Here is a 21,719-nt window from a genome sequence, read left to right on the forward strand (position 1 = left end):
TTCTTTCATATGTTTGGGGAGTCTCACACATGCCTTTTGGTGAACACCAAACGTATTTGCTTATTTTTTTCTTTAAGCAATGTCTGTTTTCTGGCCACTCTTCCGTAAAGCCCAGCTCTGTGGAGTGTACGGCTTAAAGTGGTCCTATGGACAGATACTCCAATCTCCGCTGTGGAGCTTTGCAGCTCCTTCAGGGTTATCTTTGGTCTCTTTGTTGCCTCTCTGATTAATGCCCTCCTTGCCAGGTCCGTGAGTTTTGGTGGGCAGCCCTCTCTTGGCAGGTTTGTTGTGCTGCCATATTCTTTCAATTTTTTTAATAATGGATTTAATGGTGCTCTGTTGGATGTTCAAAGTTTCTGATATTTTTTTAGAGCTCAACTCTGATCTGTACTTCTCCACAACTTTGTCCCTGACCTGTTTGGAGAGCTCCTTGGTCTTCATAGTGCCGCTTGCTTGGTGTTGCAGACCCTGGGGCCTTTCAGAACAGGTGTATATATACTGAGATCATGTGACAGATCATGTGACACAGATTGCACACAGGTGGACGTTATTTAACTAATTATGTGACTTCTGAAGGTAATTGGTTGCACCAGATTTTATTGCAAAGGTGTTGAATACATTACATATGCATGCGCCACTTTCCGTTTTTTATTTATTTTAATATTTTGAAACAAGTTCTTTTGTTCATTTCACTTCACTAATTTGGACGTTTTTGTGTATGTCAATTACATGAAATCCAAATAAAAATGTATTTAAATTACAGGTTGTAATGCAACAAAATAGGAAAATCACCAAAGGGGATGAATAGTTTTGCAAGGAACTGTAGCATCTGTTTAGCATCAGTCAACAACAAGGGTGCTTTTAGAACTATCTACTGCCTCTTTCTGCCACACACGTCTGAAAAAGGTTTAAAAAGTGTTTCAATGCACAGGAAAATATAGTTTTACAGGTATTATACTGTATATGAAATATTAAAGTACCCAAACAAATACTGGTGAAAATCTACTTTTTAGAGGTAAAGTTAGGCAACATGTAAGTTAGAGTTATGACTTACTGTATATGCTGGGGCAAATTCAGCTTTATGACTAAGAGACTGCTACAGTAGCTCTGCTATAAGGGCTAATAATTGGGAAACAATAAAACAGGAGCCTGTGGAGCCCCAATGGAGAACTGCTGACATCACTGATGCCCACTCCTCACTACGGGCCATGGAGTCCGCTGGGTTTATGAACCACTACTCACCCAGCTGGAAAAACTAGATAAAACAGCTATAATAAGAATAGGAATACTTTGATGCATTTGAGGGGAGTGAATGAAAATGTATGTAATGGCGTAGTAAGTTTAATCAAATGCTTTTCCTTTCACTTGTTGACCTATGGGGCAGGAACTTAAACACTAATCCAATACAGACACATCTTCCTGATAGGACTTCTGCTAGCTCTACTGTCAATCTTTTTAAAGGGAGTCTTTGGAATTATAATTAAGCAACAAAGGAGAGAGAAAAGTGAAGAAGAGGAAAGAACATGCAAAACTCCTTTCCTTTGCTCAACACTCTTCGAAGAAAAGGTTCTATCTATACTCCATACTCCCCCTGCCTAAGCCTTACTCTAACCCCTGTCTCTACTGTAAGTCCTCTCCACCTATCTACTCTAACCCCTGTCTCTACTGTAAGTCCTCTCCACCTATCTACTCTAACCCCTGTCTCTACTGTAAGTCCTCTCCACCTATCTACTCTAACCCCTGTCTCTACTGTAAGTCCTCTCCTCTCCACCTATCTACTCTAACCCCTGTCTCTACTGTAAGTCCTCTCCTCTCCACCTATCTACTCTAACCCCTGTCTCTACTGTAAGTCCTCTCCACCTCTCCACCTAATCTCCACCTATCTACTCTAACCCCTGTCTCTACTGTAAGTCCTAACCCCTGTCTCTCTGTAAGTCCTCTCCACCTATCTACTCTAACCCCTGTCTCTACTGTAAGTCCTCTCCACCTCTACCACCCCTGTCTCTACTGTAAGTCCTCTCCACCTATCTACTCTAACCCCTGTCTCTACTGTAAGTCCTCTCCTCTCCACCTATCTACTCTAACCCCTGTCTCTACTGTAAGTCCTCTCCACCTATCTACTCTAACCCTGTCTCTACTATAAGTCCTCTCCACCTATCTACTCTAACACCTGTCTCTACTGTAAGTCCTCTCCTCTCTGCCTATCTACTCTAACCCCTGTCTCTACTGTAAGTCCTCTCCACCTATCTACTCCAACCCCTGTCTCTACTGTAAGTCCTCTCCACCTATCTACTCTAACCCCTGTCTCTACTGTAAGTCCTTCCCTCCACCTATCTACTCTAACCCCTGTCTCTACCTGTAAGTCCTCTCCACCATCTACTCTAACCCCTGTCTCTACTATAAGTCCTCTCCACCTATCTACTCTAACACCTGTCTCTACTGTAAGTCCTCTCCTCTCTGCCTATCTACTCTAACCCCTGTCTCTACTGTAAGTCCTCTCCACCTATCTACACTAACCCCTGTCTCTACTGTAAGTCCTCTCCTCTCTGCCTAAGCCTTACTCTAACCCCTGTCTCTACTGTAAGTCCTCTCCTCTCCACCTATCTACTCTAACCCCTGTAAGTCCTCTCCTCTCCACCTATCTACTCTAACCCCTGTCTCTACTGTAAGTCCTCTCCTCTCTACCTATCTACTCTAACCCTGTCTCTACTGTAAGTCCTCTCCTCTCCACCTATCTACTCTAACCCCTGTCTCTACTGTAAGTCCTCTCCTCTCCACCTATCTACTCTAACCCCTGTCTCTACTGTAAGTCCTCTCCTCTCCACCTATCTACTCTAACCCCTGTCTCTACTGTAAGTCCTCTCCTCTCCACCTATCTACTCTAAACTGTAAGTCCTCTCCTCTCTGCCTATCTACTCTAACCCCTGTTTCTACTGTAAGTCCTCTCCTCTCCACCTATCTACTCTAACCCCTGTCTCTACTGTAAGTCCTCTCCTCTCCACCTATCTACTCTAACCCCTGTCTCTACTGTAAGTCCTCTCCTCTCTGCCTAAGCCTTACTCTAACCCCTGTCTCTACTGTAAGTCCTCTCCACCTATCTACTCTAACCCCTGTCTCTACTGTAAGTCCTCTCCACCTATCTACTCTAACCCCTGTCTCTACTGTAAGTCCTCTCCTCTCTGCCTATCTACACTAACCCTGTCTCTACTGTAAGTCCTCTCCTCTCCACCTATCTACTCTAACCCCTGTCTCTACTGTAAGTCCTCTCCTCTCCACCTATCTACTCTAACCCCTGTCTCTACTGTAAGTCCTCTCCTCTCCACCTATCTGTCTAACCCCTGTCTCTACTGTAAGTCCTCTCCACCTATCTACTCTAACCCCTGTCTCTAAGTCCTCTCCTCTCTGCCTATCTACACTAACCCCTGTCTCTACTGTAAGTACTCTGGTCTCCACCTATCTACTCTAACCCCTATCTCTACAGTCCTCTCCTCTCCACCTATCCTCTAACCCTGTCTCTACTGTAAGTCCTCTCCTCTCCACCTATCTACTCTAACCCCTGTCTCTACTGTAAGTCCTCTCCTCTCCACCTATCCTCTAACCCCTGTCCCTACTGTAAGTCCTCTCCTCTCCACCTATCTACTCTAACCCCTGTCTCTACTGTAAGTCCTCTCCTCTCTGCCTATCTACTCTAACCCCTGGTTCCACCTATCCTCTAACCCCTGTCTCTGTAAGTCCTCTCCTCTCCACCTATCTCTCTAACCCCTGTCCCTACTGTAAGTCCTCTCCTCTCCACCTATCTACTCTAACCCCTGTCTCTACTGTGTCCTCCTCTCATATCTACTCTAACCCCTGTCTCTACTGTAAGTTCCAGATCCTCTAACCCCTGTCTCCATCTCCACCTACTCTAACCCCTGTCTCTATGTGGTTCATCTCCACCTATCTACTAACCCCTGTCTCTACTGTAAGTCCTCCACCATCTCTCTAACCCCTGTCCCTCTGTAAGTCCTCTCCTCTCCACCTATCTACTCTAACCCCTGTCTCTACTGTAAGTCCTCTCCTCTCTGCCTATCTACTCTAACCCCTGTCTCTACTGTAAGTCCTCTCCTCTCCACCTATCTACTCTAACCCCTGTCTCTACTGTAAGTCCTCTCCTCTCCACCTATCTACTCTAACCCCTGTCCCTACTCTCTCCACCTATCTACTCTAACCCCTGTCAGTCCTCTCTCCACCTATCTACTCTAACCCCTGTCTCTATGTGTCCTCTCCACCTATCTAGACCCCTGTCTCTACTAAGTCCTCTCATCTCCACCATCTCTAACCCCTGTCTCTGTCTATCTATGTGGTCCCTACTGTAAGTCCTCTCATCTCCACCTATCTACACTAACCCCTGTCTCTACTGTAAGTCCTCTCCACCTATCTACTCTAACCCCTGTCTCTACTGTAAGTCCTCTCCACCTATCTACTCTAACCCCTGTCTCTACTATAAGTCCTCTCACCTATCTACTCTAACCCCTGTCCCTACTGTAAGTCCTCTCCTCTCCACCTATCTACTCTAACCCCTGTCTCTACTGTAAGTCCTCTCCTCTCCACCTATCTACTCTAACCCCTGTCTCTACTGTAAGTCCTCTCCTCTCCACCTATCTACTCTAACCCCTGTCTCTACTGTAAGTCCTCTCCACCTATCTACTCTAACCCCTGTCTCTACTGTCCTCTCATCTCCACCTATCTACACTAACCCCTGTCTCTACTGTGGTCCACCTATCTACTCTAACCCCTGTCCCTAAGTCTCTCATCTCCACCTATCTACACTAACCCCTGTCTCTACTGTGGTCCTCTCCACCTATCTACTCTAACCCCTGTCTCCTGTAAGTCCTCTCATCTCCACCTATCTACACTAACCCCTGTCTCTACTGTAAGTCCTCTCCACCTATCTACTCTAACCCCTGTCTCTACTATAAGTCCTCTCCACCTATCTACTCTAACCCCTGTCCCTACTGTAAGTCCTCTCCTCTCCACCTATCTACTCTAACCCCTGTCTCTACTGTAAGTCCTCTCCACCTATCTACTCTAACCCCTGTCTCTACTGTAAGTCCTCTCCTCTCCACCTATCTACTCTAACCCCTGTCTCTACTGTAAGTCCTCTCCTCTCCACCTATCTACTCTAAAACCCTGTCTCTACTGTAAGTCCTCTCCTCACCACCTATCTACTTCTCACTTCAACCTACTTGCCATCTCACTGTTTTTCTACCTCCCATCTCCCCAATTCTTTCCCTCATCTCTCCCTCTGTATTTCCCTCACTCATCCCTCTATCTTTACCTCATCCTCCTCCATGTCTTTCCATTTACTCTCTTTTTCTTCCTCCCCCTCTCCTTCCACCGCCAGCCCCCCTGTCCAGACACCCCATCCTGGGATAACCTATCAGCAGTGCCATGGAAACCTCTTGATGATGTAATGCGACATGGCCACCGTTCAAAGGCTGACATCAGTGGAGAGAGAAGAGAACTAGACATTCTTTCCAGGGTCTGGACCAAAAACCTGGCTCACACTCTCTGTCTCTGTCGATATCTGTGGCTAGCAATCTCTCTTTCTCTCTTTCTCTGGTTAGACATCTCACTCTATCCATCTCCATCTCTACCTCTGTCTGTATGTGGTTAGACCTCTCTGTCTCCATCTATACCTCTGTCTATATGTGGTTAGACCTCTCTGTCTCCATCTCTACCTCTGTCTGTATGTGGTTAGACCTCTCTGTCTCCATCTCTACCTCTGTCTGTATGTGGTTAGACCTCTCTGTCTCCATCTCTACCTCTGTCTATATGTGGTTAGACCTCTCTGTCTCCATCTCTACCTCTGTCTGTATGTGGTTAGACCTCTCTGTCTCCATCTCTACCTCTGTCTGCATGTGGTTAGACCTCTCTGTCTCCATCTCTACCTCTGTCTATATGTGGTTAGACCTCTCTGTCTCCATCGCCATCTCTACCTCTGTCTGTATGTCCTTCTACACCTGCATTACTTGCTGTTTGGGGTTTTAGGCTGGGTTTCTGTACAGCACTTTGAGATATCAGCTGATGTACGAAGGGCTATATAAATACATTTGATTTGATTTGGTTAGACCTCTCTGTCTCCATCTATACCTCTGTCTATATGTGGTCAGACCTCTCTGTCTCCATCTCTACCTCTGTCTATATGTGGTCAGACCTCTCTGTCTCCATCTCTACCTCTGTCTATATGTGGTTAGACCTCTCTGTCTCCATCTCTTTCTCTACCTCTGTCTATATGTGGTTAGACCTCTCTGTCTTCATCTCTACCTCTGTCTATATGTGGTTAGACCTCTCTGTCTCCATCTCTACCTCTGTATGTATGTGGTTAGACCTCTGTCTCCATCTCTTTCTCTACCTCTGTCTATATGTGGTTAGACCTCTCTGTCTCCATCTCTACCTCTGTCTATATGTGGTTAAACCTCTGTCTCCATCTCTCTCTCTACCTCTGTCTATATGTGGTTAGACCCCTGTCTCCATCTCTTTCTCTACCTCTGTCTATATGTGGTTAGACCTCTCTGTCTCCATCTATACCTCTGTTTGTATGTGGTTAGACCTCTCTGTCTCCATTTATACCTCTGTCTGTATGTGGTTAGACCTCTCTGTCTCCATGTCTACCTCTGTATGTATGTGGTTAGACCTCTCTGTCTCCATCTCTACCTCTGTCTATATGTGGTTAGACCTCTCTGACTCCATCTCTACCTCTGTCTATATGTGGTTAGACCTCTCTGTCTCCATCTATACCTCTGTCTATATGTGGTTAGACCTCTCTGTCTCCATCTCTACCTCTGTCTATATGTGGTCAGACCTCTCTGTCTCCATCTATACCTCTGTCTATATGTGGTTAGACCTCTCTGTCTCCATCTCTACCTCTGTCTATATGTGGTCAGACCTCTCTGTCTCCATCTCTACCTCTGTATGTATGTGGTTAGACCTCTCTGTCCACATCTCCATCTCTACCTCTGTCTGTATGTGGTCAGACCTCTCTGTCCACATCTCCATCTCTACCTCTGTATGTATGTGGTTAGACCTCTCTGTCTCCATCTCTACCTCTGTCTATATGTGGTCAGACCTCTCTGTCTCCATCTATACCTCTGTCTATATGTGGTCAGACCTCTCTGTCTCCATCTATACCTCTGTCTATATGTGGTTAGACCTCTCTGTCTCCATCTCTACCTCTGTCTATATGTGGTCAGACCTCTCTGTCTCCATCTCTACCTCTGTCTATATGTGGTCAGACCTCTCTGTCTCCATCTCTACCTCTGTCTATATGTGGTTAGACCTCTCTGTCTCCATCTCTTTCTCTACCTCTGTCTATATGTGGTTAGACCTCTGTCTCCATCTCTACCTCTGTCTATATGTGGTTAGACCTCTGTCTCCATCTCTACCTCTGTCTATATGTGGTTAGACCTCTGTCTCCATCTATACCTCTGTCTATATGTGGTCAGACCTCTCTGTCTCCATCTCTACCTCTGTCTATATGTGGTTAGACCTCTGTCTCCATCTCTTTCTCTACCTCTGTCTATATGTGGTTAGACCTCTCTGTCTCCATCTCTACCTCTGTATGTATGTGGTTAGACCTCTCTGACTCCATCTCTACCTCTGTCTATATTTGGTCAGACCTCTCTGTCTCCATCTCTACCTCTGTATGTATGTGGTTAGACCTCTCTGTCTCCATCTATACCTCTGTATGTATGTGGTTAGACCTCTCTGTCTCCATCTATACCTCTGTATGTATGTGGTTAGACCTCTCTGTCTCCATCTCTACCTCTGTCTATATGTGGTCAGACCTCTCTGTCTCCATCTCTACCTCTGTCTGTATGTGGTTAGACCTCTCTGTCTCCATCTCTACCTCTGTATGTATGTGGTTAGACCTCTCTGTCTCCATCTATACCTCTGTCTATATGTGGTCAGACCTCTCTGTCTCCATCTATACCTCTGTCTGTATGTGGTTAGACCTCTCTGTCTCCACTCTACCTCTGTATGTATGTGGTTAGACCTCTCTGTCTTCATCTATACCTCTGTCTATATGTGGTCAGACCTCTCTGTCTCCATCTCTACCTCTGTCTATATGTGGTTAGACCTCTCTGTCTCCATCTCTACCTCTGTCTATATGTGGTTAGACCTCTCTGGCTCCATCTCTTTCTCTACCTCTGTCTATATGTGGTTAGACCTCTCTGTCTCCATCTATACCTCTGTCTATATGTGGTTAGACCTCTGTCTCCATCTCTACCTCTGTCTATATGTGGTTAGACCTCTGTCTCCATCTATACCTCTGTCTATATGTGGTCAGACCTCTCTGTCTCCATCTATACCTCTGTCTATATGTGGTTAGATCTCTCTGTCACCATCTCTACCTCTGTCTGTATGTGGTTAGACCTCTGTCTCCATCTATACATCTGTCTATATGTGGTTAGACCTCTGTCTCCATCTATACCTCTGTCTATATGTGGTTAGACCTCTCTGTCTCCATCTATACCTCTGTATGTATGTGGTTAGACCTCTCTGACTCCATCTCTACCTCTGGCTGTATGTGGTTAGACCTCTCTGACTCCATCTCTACCTCTGTATGTATGTGGTTAGACCTCTCTGTCTCCATCTATACCTCTGTCTATATGTGGTTAGACCTCTCTGTCTCCATCTCTACCTCTGGATGTATGTGGTCAGACCTCTCTGTCTCCATCTCTACCTCTGTATGTATGTGGTTAGACCTCTCTGTCTCCATCTCTACCTCTGTATGTATGTGGTCAGACCTCTCTGTCTCCATCTATACCTCTGTCTATATGTGGTCAGACCTCTCTGTCTCCATCTCTACCTCTGTATGTATGTGGTCAGACCTCTCTGTCTCCATCTATACCTCTGTCTATATGTGGTCAGACCTCTCTGTCTCCATCTATACCTCTGTCTATATGTGGTCAGACCTCTCTGTCTCCATCTATACCTCTGTCTATATGTGGTCAGACCTCTCTGTCTCCATCTATACCTCTGTCTATATGTGGTCAGACCTCTCTGTCTCCATCTCTCTGTATGTATGTGGTCAGACCTCTCTGTCTCCATCTCTACCTCTGTATGTATGTGGTCAGACCTCTCTGTCTCCATCTCTACCTCTGTATGTATGTGGTCAGACCTCTCTGTCTCCATCTCTACCTCTGTATGTATGTGGTTAGACCTCTCTGTCTCCATCTCTACCTCTGTCTATATGTGGTTAGACCTCTCTGGCTCCATCTCTTTCTCTACCTCTGTCTATATGTGGTTAGACCTCTCTGTCTCCATCTATACCTCTGTCTATATGTGGTTAGACCTCTGTCTCCATCTCTACCTCTGTCTATATGTGGTTAGACCTCTGTCTCCATCTATACCTCTGTCTATATGTGGTCAGACCTCTCTGTCTCCATCTATACCTCTGTCTATATGTGGTTAGATCTCTCTGTCACCATCTCTACCTCTGTCTGTATGTGGTTAGACCTCTGTCTCCATCTATACCTCTGTCTATATGTGGTTAGACCTCTGTCTCCATCTATACCTCTGTCTATATGTGGTTAGACCTCTCTGTCTCCATCTATACCTCTGTCTATATGTGGTTAGACCTCTCTGACTCCATCTCTACCTCTGTCTATATGTGGTCAGACCTCTCTGTCTCCATCTATACCTCTGTCTATATGTGGTTAGACCTCTCTGTCTCCATCTCTACCTCTGTATGTATGTGGTTAGACATCTCTGTCTCCATCTATACCTCTGTCTGTATGTGGTTAGACCTCTCTGTCTCCAGCTCTACCTCTGTCTGTATGTGGTTAGACCTCTCTGTCTCCATCTCTACCTCTATCTATATGTGGTTAGACCTCTCTGTCTCCATCTCTACCTCTGTATGTATGTGGTCAGACCTCTCTGTCTCCATCTATACCTCTGTCTATATGTGGTCAGACCTCTGTCTCCATCTATACCTCTGTCTATATGTGGTTAGACCTCTCTGTCTCCATCTCTACCTCTGTCTGTATGTGGTTAGACATCTCTGTCTCCATCTCTACCTCTGTATGTATGTGGTTAGACCTCTCTGTCTCCATCTATACCTCTGTCTATATGTGGTCAGACCTCTCTGTCTCCATCTCTACCTCTGTATGTATGTGGTTAGACCTCTCTGTCTCCATCTCTACCTCTGTCTATATGTGGTTAGACCTCTCTGTCTCCATCTATACCTCTGTCTATATGTGGTCAGACCTCTCTGTCTCCATCTCTACCTCTGTCTATATGTGGTCAGACCTCTCTGTCTCCATCTCTACCTCTGTCTATATGTGGTTAGACCTCTCTGTCTCCATCTCTACCTCTGTCTATATGTGGTTAGACCTCTCTGTCTCCATCTCTTTCTCTACCTCTGTCTATATGTGGTTAGACCTCTCTGTCTCCATCTATACCTCTGTCTATATGTGGTTAGACCTCTCTGTCTCCATCTATACCTCTGTCTATATGTGGTTAGACCTCTCTGTCTCCATCTATACCTCTGTCTATATGTGGTCAGACCTCTCTGTCTCCATCTCTACCTCTGTCTATATGTGGTCAGACCTCTCTGTCTCCATCTCTACCTCTGTCTATATGTGGTCAGACCTCTCTGTCTCCATCTATACCTCTGTCTATATGTGGTTAGACCTCTCTGTCTCCATCTATACCTCTGTCTATATGTGGTCAGACCTCTCTGTCTCCATCTCTACCTCTGTCTATATGTGGTCAGACCTCTCTGTCTCCATCTCTACCTCTGTCTATATGTGGTTAGACCTCTCTGTCTCCATCTCTACCTCTGTATGTATGTGGTTAGACCTCTCTGTCTCCATCTCTACCTCTGTCTATATTTGGTTAGACCTCTCTGTCTCCATCTCTACCTCTGTCTATATGTGGTTAGACCTCTCTGTCTCCATCTCTACCTCTGTCTGTATGTGGATAGACCTCTGTCTCCATCTCTACCTCTGTCTATATGTGGTCAGACCTCTGTCTCCATCTATACCTCTGTCTATATGTGGTTAGACCTCTCTGTCACCATCTCTACCTCTGTCTGTATGTGGTTAGACCTCTCTGTCTCCATCTCTACCTCTGTCTGTATGTGGTTAGACCTCTGTCTCCATCTCTACCTCTGTCTATATGTGGTTAGACCTCTGTCTCCATCTATACCTCTGTCTGTATGTGGTTAGACCTCTTTGTCTCCATCTATACCTCTGTCTGTATGTGGTTAGACCTCTCTGTCTCCATCTATACCTCTGTCTATATGTGGTTAGACCTCTCTGTCTCCATCTATACCTCTGTCTATATGTGGTTAGACCTCTGTCTCCATCTATACCTCTGTCTGTATGTGGTTAGACCTCTCTGTCTCCATCTATACCTCTGTCTGTATGTGGTTAGACCTCTCTGTCTCCATCTCTACCTCTGTCTGTATGTGGTTAGACCTCTCTGTCTCCATCTATACCTCTGTCTATATGTGGTTAGACCTCTCTGTCTCCATCTCTACCTCTGTATGTATGTGGTTAGACCTCTCTGTCTCCATCTCTACCTCTGTCTGTATGTGGTTAGACCTCTCTGTCTCCATCTCTACCTCTATCTATATGTGGTTAGACCTCTCTGTCTCCATCTCTACCTCTGTCTGTATGTGGTTAGACCTCTGTCTCCATCTCTACCTCTGTCTATATGTGGTTAGACCTCTGTCTCCATCTATACCTCTGTCTATATGTGGTTAGACCTCTCTGTCACCATCTCTACCTCTGTCTGTATGTGGTTAGACCTCTCTGTCTCCGTCTCTACCTCTGTCTGTATGTGGTTAGACCTCTGTCTCCATCTCTACCTCTGTCTATATGTGGTTAGACCTCTCTGTCTCCATCTCTACCTCTGTCTGTATGTGGTTAGACCTCTCTGTCTCCATCTCTACCTCTGTCTGTATGTGGTTAGACCTCTCTGTCTCCATCTATACCTCTGTCTATATGTGGTTAGACCTCTCTGTCTCCATCTATACCTCTATCTATATGTGGTTAGACCTCTCTGTCTCCATCTATACCTCTGTCTATATGTGGTTAGACCTCTCTGTCTCCATCTCTACCTCTGTATGTATGTGGTTAGACCTCTCTGTCTCCATCTCTACCTCTGTCTGTATGTGGTTAGACCTCTCTGTCTCCATCTATACCTCTGTCTGTATGTGGTTAGACCTCTCTGTCTCCATCTATACCTCTGTCTATATGTGGTTAGACCTCTCTGTCTCCATCTCTACCTCTGTATGTATGTGGTTAGACCTCTCTGTCTCCATCTCTACCTCTGTCTATATGTGGTTAGACCTCTCTGTCTCCATCTCTACCTCTGTCTATATGTGGTTAGACTCTCTGTCTCCATCTCTACCTCTGTCTGTATGTGGTTAGACCTCTGTCTCCATCTCTACCTCTGTCTATATGTGGTTAGACCTCTGTCTCCATCTATACCTCTGTCTGTATGTGGTTAGACCTCTCTGTCTCCATCTATACCTCTGTCTGTATGTGGTTAGACCTCTCTGACTCCATCTCTACCTCTGTCTGTATGTGGTTAGACCTCTATGTATCCATCTCTACCTCTGTATGTATGTGGTTAGACCTCTCTGTCTCCATCTCTACCTCTATCTATATGTGGTTAGACCTCTCTGTCTCCATCTCTACCTCTGTATGTATGTGGTTAGACCTCTCTGTCTCCATCTATACCTCTATCTATATGTGGTTAGACCTCTCTGTCTCCATCTCTACCTCTGTCTGTATGTGGTTAGACCTCTCTGTCTCCATCTCTACCTCTGTCTATATGTGGTCAGACCTCTCTGTCTCCATCTCTACCTCTGTATCTATGTGGTTAGACCTCTATGTATCCATCTCTACCTCTGTATGTATGTGGTTAGACCTCTCTGTCTCCATCTATACCTCTATCTATATGTGGTTAGACCTCTCTGTCTCCATCTCTTTCTCTACCTCTGTCTATATGTGGTTAGACCTCTCTGTCTCCATCTATACCTCTGTCTATATGTGGTTAGACCTCTCTGTCTCCATCTATACCTCTATCTATATGTGGTTAGACCTCTCTGTCTCCATCTCTACCTCTGTCTATATGTGGTTAGACCTCTCTGTCTCCATCTATACCTCTGTCTATATGTGGTTAGACCTCTCTGTCTCCATCTCTACCTCTGTCTATATGTGGTTAGACCTCTCTGTCTACATCTCTCTCTATCTATATGTGGTTCTCTGTCTCCATCTATACCTCTGTCTATATGTGGTTAGACCTCTCTGTCTCCATCTCTACCTCTGTATCTATGTGGTTAGACCTCTCTGTATCCATCTCTACCTCTGTATGTATGTGGTTAGACCTCTCTGTCTCCATCTATACCTCTGTCTGTATGTGGTTAGACCTCTCTGTCTCCATCTATACCTCTGTCTATATGTGGTTAGACCTCTCTGTCTCCATCTATACCTCTGTCTATATGTGGTTAGACCTCTCTGTCTCCATCTATACCTCTATCTATATGTGGTTAGACCTCTCTGTCTCCATCTATACCTCTGTCTATATGTGGTTAGACCTCTCTGTCTCCATCTATACCTCTGTCTATATGTGGTTAGACCTCTCTGTCTCCATCTCTACCTCTGTCTATATGTGGTTAGACCTCTCTGTCTCCATCTCTACCTGTCTGTATGTGGTTAGACCTCTCTGTCTCCATCTATACCTCTGTCTATATGTGGTTAGACCTCTCTGTCTCCATCTCTACCTCTGTCTATATGTGGTTAGACCTCTCTGTCTCCATCTCTACCTCTGTCTATATGTGGTTAGACCTCTCTGTCTCCATCTCTACCTCTGTCTATATGTGGTTAGACCTCTCTGTCTCCATCTCTACCTCTGTCTGTATGTGGTTAGACCTCTGTCTCCATCTCTACCTCTGTCTATATGTGGTTAGACCTCTCTGACTCCATCTATACCTCTGTCTATATGTGGTTAGACCTCTCTGTCTCCATCTATACCTCTGTATGTATGTGGTTAGACCTCTCTGACTCCATCTCTACCTCTGTCTGTATGTGGTTAGACCTCTCTGACTCCATCTATACCTCTGTATGTATGTGGTTAGACCTCTCTGACTCCATCTCTACCTCTGTCTATATGTGGTCAGACCTCTCTGTCTCCATCTCTACCTCTGTATGTATGTGGTTAGACCTCTCTGTCTCCATCTATACCTCTGTCTGTATGTGGTTAGACCTCTCTGTCTCCATCTCTACCTCTGTCTGTATGTGGTTAGACCTCTCTGTCTCCATCTCTACCTCTGTCTGTATGTGGTTAGACCTCTCTGTCTCCATCTCTACCTCTGTCTATATGTGGTTAGACCTCTCTGTCTCCATCTCTACCTCTGTCTGTATGTGGTTAGACCTCTCTGTCTCCATCTCTACCTCTGTCTATATGTGGTTAGACCTCTCTGTCTCCATCTCTTTCTCTACCTCTGTCTATATGTGGTTAGACCTCTCTGTCTCCATCTATACCTCTGTCTATATGTGGTTAGACCTCTCTGTCTCCATCTATACCTCTGTCTATATGTGGTTAGACCTCTCTGTCTCCATCTATACCTCTGTCTATATGTGGTTAGACCTCTCTGTCTCCATCTCTACCTCTGTCTATATGTGGTCAGACCTCTCTGTCTCCATCTCTACCTCTGTCTATATGTGGTTAGACCTCTCTGTCTCCATCTCTACCTCTGTATGTATGTGGTTAGACCTCTCTGTCTCCATCTCTACCTCTGTCTATATGTGGTTAGACCTCTCTGTCTCCATCTATACCTCTGTCTATATGTGGTTAGACCTCTCTGTCTCCATCTATACCTCTGTATGTATGTGGTTAGACCTCTCTGACTCCATCTCTACCTCTGGCTGTATGTGGTTAGACCTCTCTGACTCCATCTCTACCTCTGTATGTATGTGGTTAGACCTCTCTGTCTCCATCTATACCTCTGTCTATATGTGGTTAGACCTCTCTGACTCCATCTATACCTCTGGCTGTATGTGGTTAGACCTCTCTGACTCCATCTATACCTCTGTCTATATGTGGTTAGACCTCTCTGTCTCCATCTATACCTCTGTCTATATGTGGTTAGACCTCTCTGACTCCATCTCTACCTCTGTCTGTATGTGGTTAGACCTCTCTGACTCCATCTCTACCTCTGTCTGTATGTGGTTAGACCTCTCTGACTCCATCTATACCTCTGTCTATATGTGGTTAGACCTCTCTGTCTCCATCTATACCTCTGTCTGTATGTGGTTAGACCTCTCTGTCTCCATCTCTACCTCTGTCTGTATGTGGTCAGACCTCTCTGTCTCCATCTCTACCTCTGTCTATATGTGGTTAGACCTCTCTGACTCCATCTCTACCTCTGTCTATATGTGGTTAGACCTCTGTCTCCATCTCTACCTCTGTATGTATGTGGTTAGACCTCTCTGTCTCCATCTATACCTCTGTCTATATGTGGTCAGACCTCTCTGTCTCCATCTCTACCTCTGTATGTATGTGGTTAGACCTCTCTGTCTCCATCTCTACCTCTGTATGTATGTGGTCAGACCTCTCTGTCTCCATCTCTACCTCTGTATGTATGTGGTTAGACCTCTCTGACTCCATCTCTACCTCTGTATGTATGTGGTCAGACCTCTCTGTCTCCATCTCTACCTCTGTATGTATGTGGTTAGACCTCTCTGTCTCCATCTCTACCTCTGTATGTATGTGGTTAGACCTCTCTGTCTCCATCTATACCTCTGTCTATATGTGGTTAGACCTCTCTGTCTCCATCTCTACCTCTGTATGTATGTATGTGGTTAGACCTCTCTGTCTCCATCTCTACCTCTGTATGTATGTGGTCAGACCTCTCTGTCTCCATCTCTACCTCTGTCTATATGTGGTCAGACCTCTCTGTCTCCATCTCTACCTCTGTCTATATGTGGTCAGACCTCTCTGTCTCCATCTATACCTCTGTCTATATGTGGTTAGACCTCTCTGTCTCCATCTCTACCTCTGTATGTATGTATGTGGTTAGACCTCTCTGTCTCCATCTCTACCTCTGTATGTATGTGGTCAGACCTCTCTGTCTCCATCTCTACCTCTGTCTATATGTGGTCAGACCTCTCTGTCTCCATCTCTACCTCTGTATGTATGTGGTCAGACCTCTCTGTCTCCATCTCTACCTCTGTATGTATGTGGTCAGACCTCTCTGTCTCCATCTCTACCTCTGTATGTATGTGGTTAGACCTCTCTGTCTCCATCTCTACCTCTGTATGTATGTGGTTAGACCTCTCTGTCTCCATCTATACCTCTGTATGTATGTGGTTAGACCTCTCTGTCTCCATCTCTACCTCTGTATGTATGTGGTCAGACCTCTCTGTCTCCATCTCTACCTCTGTATGTATGTGGTTAGACCTCTCTGTCTCCATCTCTACCTCTGTCTGTATGTGGTCAGACCTCTCTGTCTCCATCTCTACCTCTGTATGTATGTGGTTAGACCTCTCTGTCTCCATCTATACCTCTGTATGTATGTGGTTAGACCTCTCTGTCTCCATCTCTACCTCTGTATGTATGTGGTCAGACCTCTCTGTCTCCATCTCTACCTCTGTATGTATGTGGTTAGACCTCTCTGTCTCCATCTCTACCTCTGTATGTATGTGGTTAGACCTCTCTGTCTCCATCTCTACCTCTGTCTATATGTGGTTAGACCTCTCTGACTCCATCTCTACCTCTGTCTATATGTGGTCAGACCTCTCTGTCTCCATCTCTACCTCTGTCTGTATGTGGTTAGACCTCTCTGTCTCCATCTCTACCTCTGTCTATATGTGGTCAGACCTCTCTGTCTCCATCTCTACCTCTGTCTATATGTGGTCAGACCTCTCTGTCTCCATCTCTACCTCTGTCTATATGTGGTCAGACCTCTCTGACTCCATCTCTACCTCTGTCTATATGTGGTCAGACCTCTCTGACTCCATCTCTACCTCTGTCTATATGTGGTCAGACCTCTCTGACTCCATCTCTACCTCTGTCTATATGTGGTCAGACCTCTCTGACTCCATCTCTACCTCTGTCTATATGTGGTCAGACCTCTCTGTCTCCATCTCTACCTCTGTCTATATGTGGTTAGACCTCTCTGTCTCCATCTATACCTCTGTCTATATGTGGTCAGACCTCTCTGTCTCCATCTATACCTCTGTCTATATGTGGTTAGACCTCTCTGTCTCCATCTATACCTCTGTCTATATGTGGTTAGACCTCTCTGTCTCCATTTATACCTCTGTGTATATGTGGTCAGACCTCTCTGTCTCCATCTATACCTCTGTCTGTATGTGGTTAGACCTCTCTGTCTCCATCTATACCTCTGTCTATATGTGGTTAGACCTCTCTGTCTCCATCTCTACCTCTGTATCTATGTGGTTAGACCTCTCTGTATCCATCTCTACCTCTGTATGTATGTGGTTAGACCTCTCTGTCTCCATCTCTACCTCTATCTATATGTGGTTAGACCTCTCTGTCTCCATCTCTACCTCTGTATGTATGTGGTTAGACATCTCTGTCTCCATCTATACCTCTGTCTATATGTGGTTAGACCTCTCTGTCTCCATCTCTACCTCTATCTATATGTGGTTAGACCTCTCTGTCTCCATCTATACCTCTGTCTATATGTGGTTAGACCTCTCTGTCTCCATCTCTACCTCTATCTATATGTGGTTAGACCTCTCTGTCTCCATCTATACCTCTATCTATATGTGGTTAGACCTCTCTGTCTCCATCTATACCTCTGTCTATATGTGGTTAGACATCTCTGTCTCCATCTCTACCTCTATCTATATGTGGTTAGACCTCTCTGTCTCCATCTCTACCTCTGTCTATATGTGGTTAGACCTCTCTGTCTCCATCTCTACCTCTGTCTGTATGTGGTTAGACCTCTGTCTCCATCTCTACCTCTGTCTATATGTGGTTAGACCTCTGTCTCCATCTATACCTCTGTCTATATGTGGTTAGACCTCTCTGTCACCATCTCTACCTCTGTCTGTATGTGGTTAGACCTCTCTGTCTCCATCTCTACCTCTGTCTGTATGTGGTTAGACCTCTGTCTCCATCTCTACCTCTGTCTATATGTGGTTAGACCTCTGTCTCCATCTATACCTCTGTGTGTATGTGGTTAGACCTCTCTGTCTCCATCTATACCTCTGTCTGTATGTGGTTAGACCTCTCTGTCTCCATCTCTACCTCTGTCTGTATGTGGTTAGACCTCTCTGTCTCCATCTATACCTCTGTGTGTATGTGGTTAGACCTCTCTGTCTCCATCTATACCTCTGTCTGTATGTGGTTAGACCTCTCTGTCTCCATCTCTACCTCTGTCTGTATGTGGTTAGACCTCTCTGTCTCCATCTATACCTCTGTCTATATGTGGTTAGACCTCTCTGTCTCCATCTCTACCTCTGTCTATATGTGGTCAGACCTCTGTCTCCATCTCTACCTCTGTATGTATGTATGTGGTTAGACCTCTCTGTCTCCATCTATACCTCTATATATATGTGGTTAGACCTCTCTGTCTCCATCTATACCTCTGTCTATATGTGGTTAGACCTCTCTGTCTACATCTCTACCTCTATCTATATGTGATTAGACCTCTCTGTCTCCATCTATACCTCTGTCTATATGTGGTTAGACCTCTCTGTCTACATCTCTGTCTCCATCTATACCTCTATCTATATGTGGTTAGACCTCTCTGTCTCCATCTATACCTCTGTCTATATGTGGTTAGACCTCTCTGTCTCCATCTCTACCTCTATCTATATGTGGTTAGACCTCTCTGTCTCCATCTCTACCTCTGTATGTATGTGGTTAGACCTCTCTGTCTCCATCTATACCTCTATCTATATGTGGTTAGACCACTCTGTCTCCATCTATACCTCTGTCTATATGTGGTTAGACCTCTCTGTCTCCATCTATACCTCTGTCTATATGTGGTTAGACCTCTCTGTCTCCATCTATACCTCTATCTATATGTGGTTAGACCCTCTGTCTCCATCTCTACCTCTGTCTATATGTGGTTAGACCTCTCTGTCTCCATCTATACCTCTGTCTATATGTGGTTAGACCTCTCTGTCTCCATCTCTACCTGTCTGTATGTGGTTAGACCTCTCTGTCTCCATCTATACCTCTGTCTATATGTGGTTAGACCTCTCTGTCTCCATCTCTACCTCTGTCTATATGTGGTTAGACCTCTCTGTCTCCATCTCTACCTCTGTCTATATGTGGTTAGACCTCTCTGTCTCCATCTCTACCTCTGTCTGTATGTGGTTAGACCTCTGTCTCCATCTATACCTCTGTCTGTATGTGGTTAGACCTCTCTGTCTCCATCTCTACCTCTGTCTGTATGTGGTTAGACCTCTGTCTCCATCTCTACCTCTGTCTATATGTGGTTAGACCTCTGTCTCCATCTATACCTCTGTCTGTATGTGGTTAGACCTCTTTGTCTCCATCTATACCTCTGTCTGTATGTGGTTAGACCTCTCTGTCTCCATCTATACCTCTGTCTATATGTGGTTAGACCTCTCTGTCTCCATCTATACCTCTGTCTATATGTGGTTAGACCTCTGTCTCCATCTCTACCTCTGTATGTATGTGGTTAGACCTCTCTGTCTCCATCTATACCTCTGTCTATATGTGGTTAGACCTCTCTGTCTCCATCTATACCTCTGTCTATATGTGGTTAGACCTCTCTGTCTCCATCTATACCTCTGTCTATATGTGGTTAGACCTCTCTGTCTCCATCTATACCTCTGTCTATATGTGGTTAGACCTCTCTGTCTCCATCTATACCTCTGTCTATATGTGGTTAGACCTCTCTGTCTCCATCTCTACCTCTGTCTGTATGTGGTTAGACCTCTCTGTCTCCATCTATACCTCTGTCTATATGTGGTTAGACCTCTCTGTCTCCATCTATACCTCTGTCTATATGTGGTCAGACCTCTCTGTCTCCATCTATACCTCTGTCTATATGTGGTTAGACCTCTCTGTCTCCATCTATACCTCTGTCTATATGTGGTTAGACCTCTCTGTCTCCATTTATACCTCTGTCTATGTGGTTAGACCTCTATGTATCCATCTCTACCTCTGTATGTATGTGGTTAGACCTCTCTGTCTCCATCTATACCTCTATCTATATGTGGTTAGACCTCTCTGTCTCCATCTATACCTCTGTCTATATGTGGTTAGACCTCTCTGTCTCCATCTATACCTCTGTCTATATGTGGTTAGACCTCTCTGTCTCCATCTATACCTCTATCTATATGTGGTTAGACCTCTCTGTCTCCATCTCTACCTCTGTCTATATGTGGTTAGACCTCTCTGTCTCCATCTATACCTCTGTCTATATGTGGTTAGACCTCTCTGTCTCCATCTCTACCTCTGTCTATATGTGGTTAGACCTCTCTGTCTCCATCTATACCTCTGTCTATATGTGGTTAGACCTCTCTGTCTCCATCTATACCTCTGTCTATATGTGGTTAGACCTCTGTCTCCATCTATACCTCTGTCTGTATGTGGTTAGACCTCTCTGTCTCCATCTATACCTCTGTCTATATGTGGTTAGACCTCTCTGTCTCCATCTATACCTCTGTCTATATGTGGTTAGACCTCTCTGTCTCCATCTATACCTCTGTCTATATGTGGTTAGACCTCTCTGTCTCCATCTCTACCTCTGTCTGTATGTGGTTAGACCTCTCTGTCTCCATCTATACCTCTGTCTATATGTGGTTAGACCTCTCTGTCTCCATCTCTACCTCTGTATGTATGTGGTTAGACCTCTCTGTCTCCATCTATACCTCTATCTATATGTGGTTAGACCTCTCTGTCTCCATCTATACCTCTGTCTATATGTGGTTAGACCTCTCTGTCTCCATCTCTACCTCTGTCTGTATGTGGTTAGACCTCTCTGTCTCCATCTATACCTCTGTCTATATGTGGTTAGACCTCTCTGTCTCCATCTCTACCTCTGTCTATATGTGGTTAGACCTCTCTGTCTCCATCTCCATCTCTACCTATGTCTATATGTGGTTAGACCTCTCTGTCTCCATCTCCATCTCTACCTCTGTCTGTATGTGGTTAGACCTCTCTGTCTCCATCTCTACCTCTGTCTATATGTGGTTAGACCTCTCTGTCTCCATCTCTACCTCTGTCTATATGTGGTTAGACCTCTCTGTCTCCATCTCTACCTCTGTCTATATGTGGTTAGACCTCTCTGTCTCCATCTATACCTCTGTCTATATGTGGTTAGACCTCTCTGTCCACATCTCTTTCTATACCTCTGTCTATATGTGGTTAGACCTCTCTGTCTCCATCTCTTTCTCTACCTCTGTCACTGTCTACATATTTACACTCTTAGAAATAAATTATTTGGCTGTCCCCAAATACAAACCCTTTTGGTTCCAGGTAGAACTCTTTTGGATTTAATGTAAAACCCTTTCCACAGAGGGTTCTACTCTCTCTACATCTCTCATGATCCTATTGGTATTGAGACATGATCCTATTGGTATTGAGACATGACTTTGGTTTTCTTTCTTTCTTTTTTTTCTTTGGTCTGCCTTCCTTTCTCATCTCTCTCTCTCGCTCTCTCTCTCTCAGGAGCTCTCTCTCTCTCTCTCTCTCTCTCTCTCTCTCTCTCT

The 21,719-nt window shown here is 45.0% G+C and overlaps 1 protein-coding gene and 2 long non-coding RNA genes across 5 annotated transcripts in view; all 3 read right to left on the minus strand.

Annotated features, from left to right (window-relative positions):
* Positions 1–21,719, minus strand: part of LOC118388065 (collagen alpha-1(XI) chain-like) — a 173,652-nt gene that overhangs the window by 85,715 nt on the left and 66,218 nt on the right. The gene's annotated exons all lie outside the window — the stretch shown is intronic.
* On the minus strand, positions 37–6,721 carry LOC127931796 (uncharacterized). 2 transcript variants are annotated; one of them, XR_008143088.1, is made up of 7 exons: positions 6,677–6,721; positions 5,017–5,868; positions 4,019–4,159; positions 3,633–3,679; positions 3,137–3,183; positions 2,504–2,600; positions 37–1,818 (listed from the first exon to the last, which is right to left on the minus strand). It is a non-coding gene; the product is annotated as an uncharacterized LOC127931796 (long non-coding RNA). The 2 variants fall into 2 exon arrangements; XR_008143087.1 differs by lacking the exon at positions 6,677–6,721 and having other exon boundaries at positions 5,017–6,654.
* LOC127931795 (uncharacterized) lies at positions 12,639–21,172 on the minus strand. Of its 2 annotated transcripts, XR_008143085.1 has the most exons (6): positions 20,860–21,172; positions 20,148–20,315; positions 17,151–17,466; positions 14,709–14,834; positions 13,427–13,572; positions 12,639–12,966 (listed from the first exon to the last, which is right to left on the minus strand). It is a non-coding gene; the product is annotated as an uncharacterized LOC127931795 (long non-coding RNA). The 2 variants fall into 2 exon arrangements; XR_008143086.1 differs by lacking the exons at positions 14,709–14,834; positions 17,151–17,466 and adding an exon at positions 19,130–19,191 and having other exon boundaries at positions 13,427–13,780; positions 20,190–20,315.

Source organism: Oncorhynchus keta, chromosome 9, assembly GCF_023373465.1.
Source record: "Oncorhynchus keta strain PuntledgeMale-10-30-2019 chromosome 9, Oket_V2, whole genome shotgun sequence".
In the NCBI taxonomy this organism is placed as follows: domain Eukaryota; kingdom Metazoa; phylum Chordata; class Actinopteri; order Salmoniformes; family Salmonidae; genus Oncorhynchus; species Oncorhynchus keta.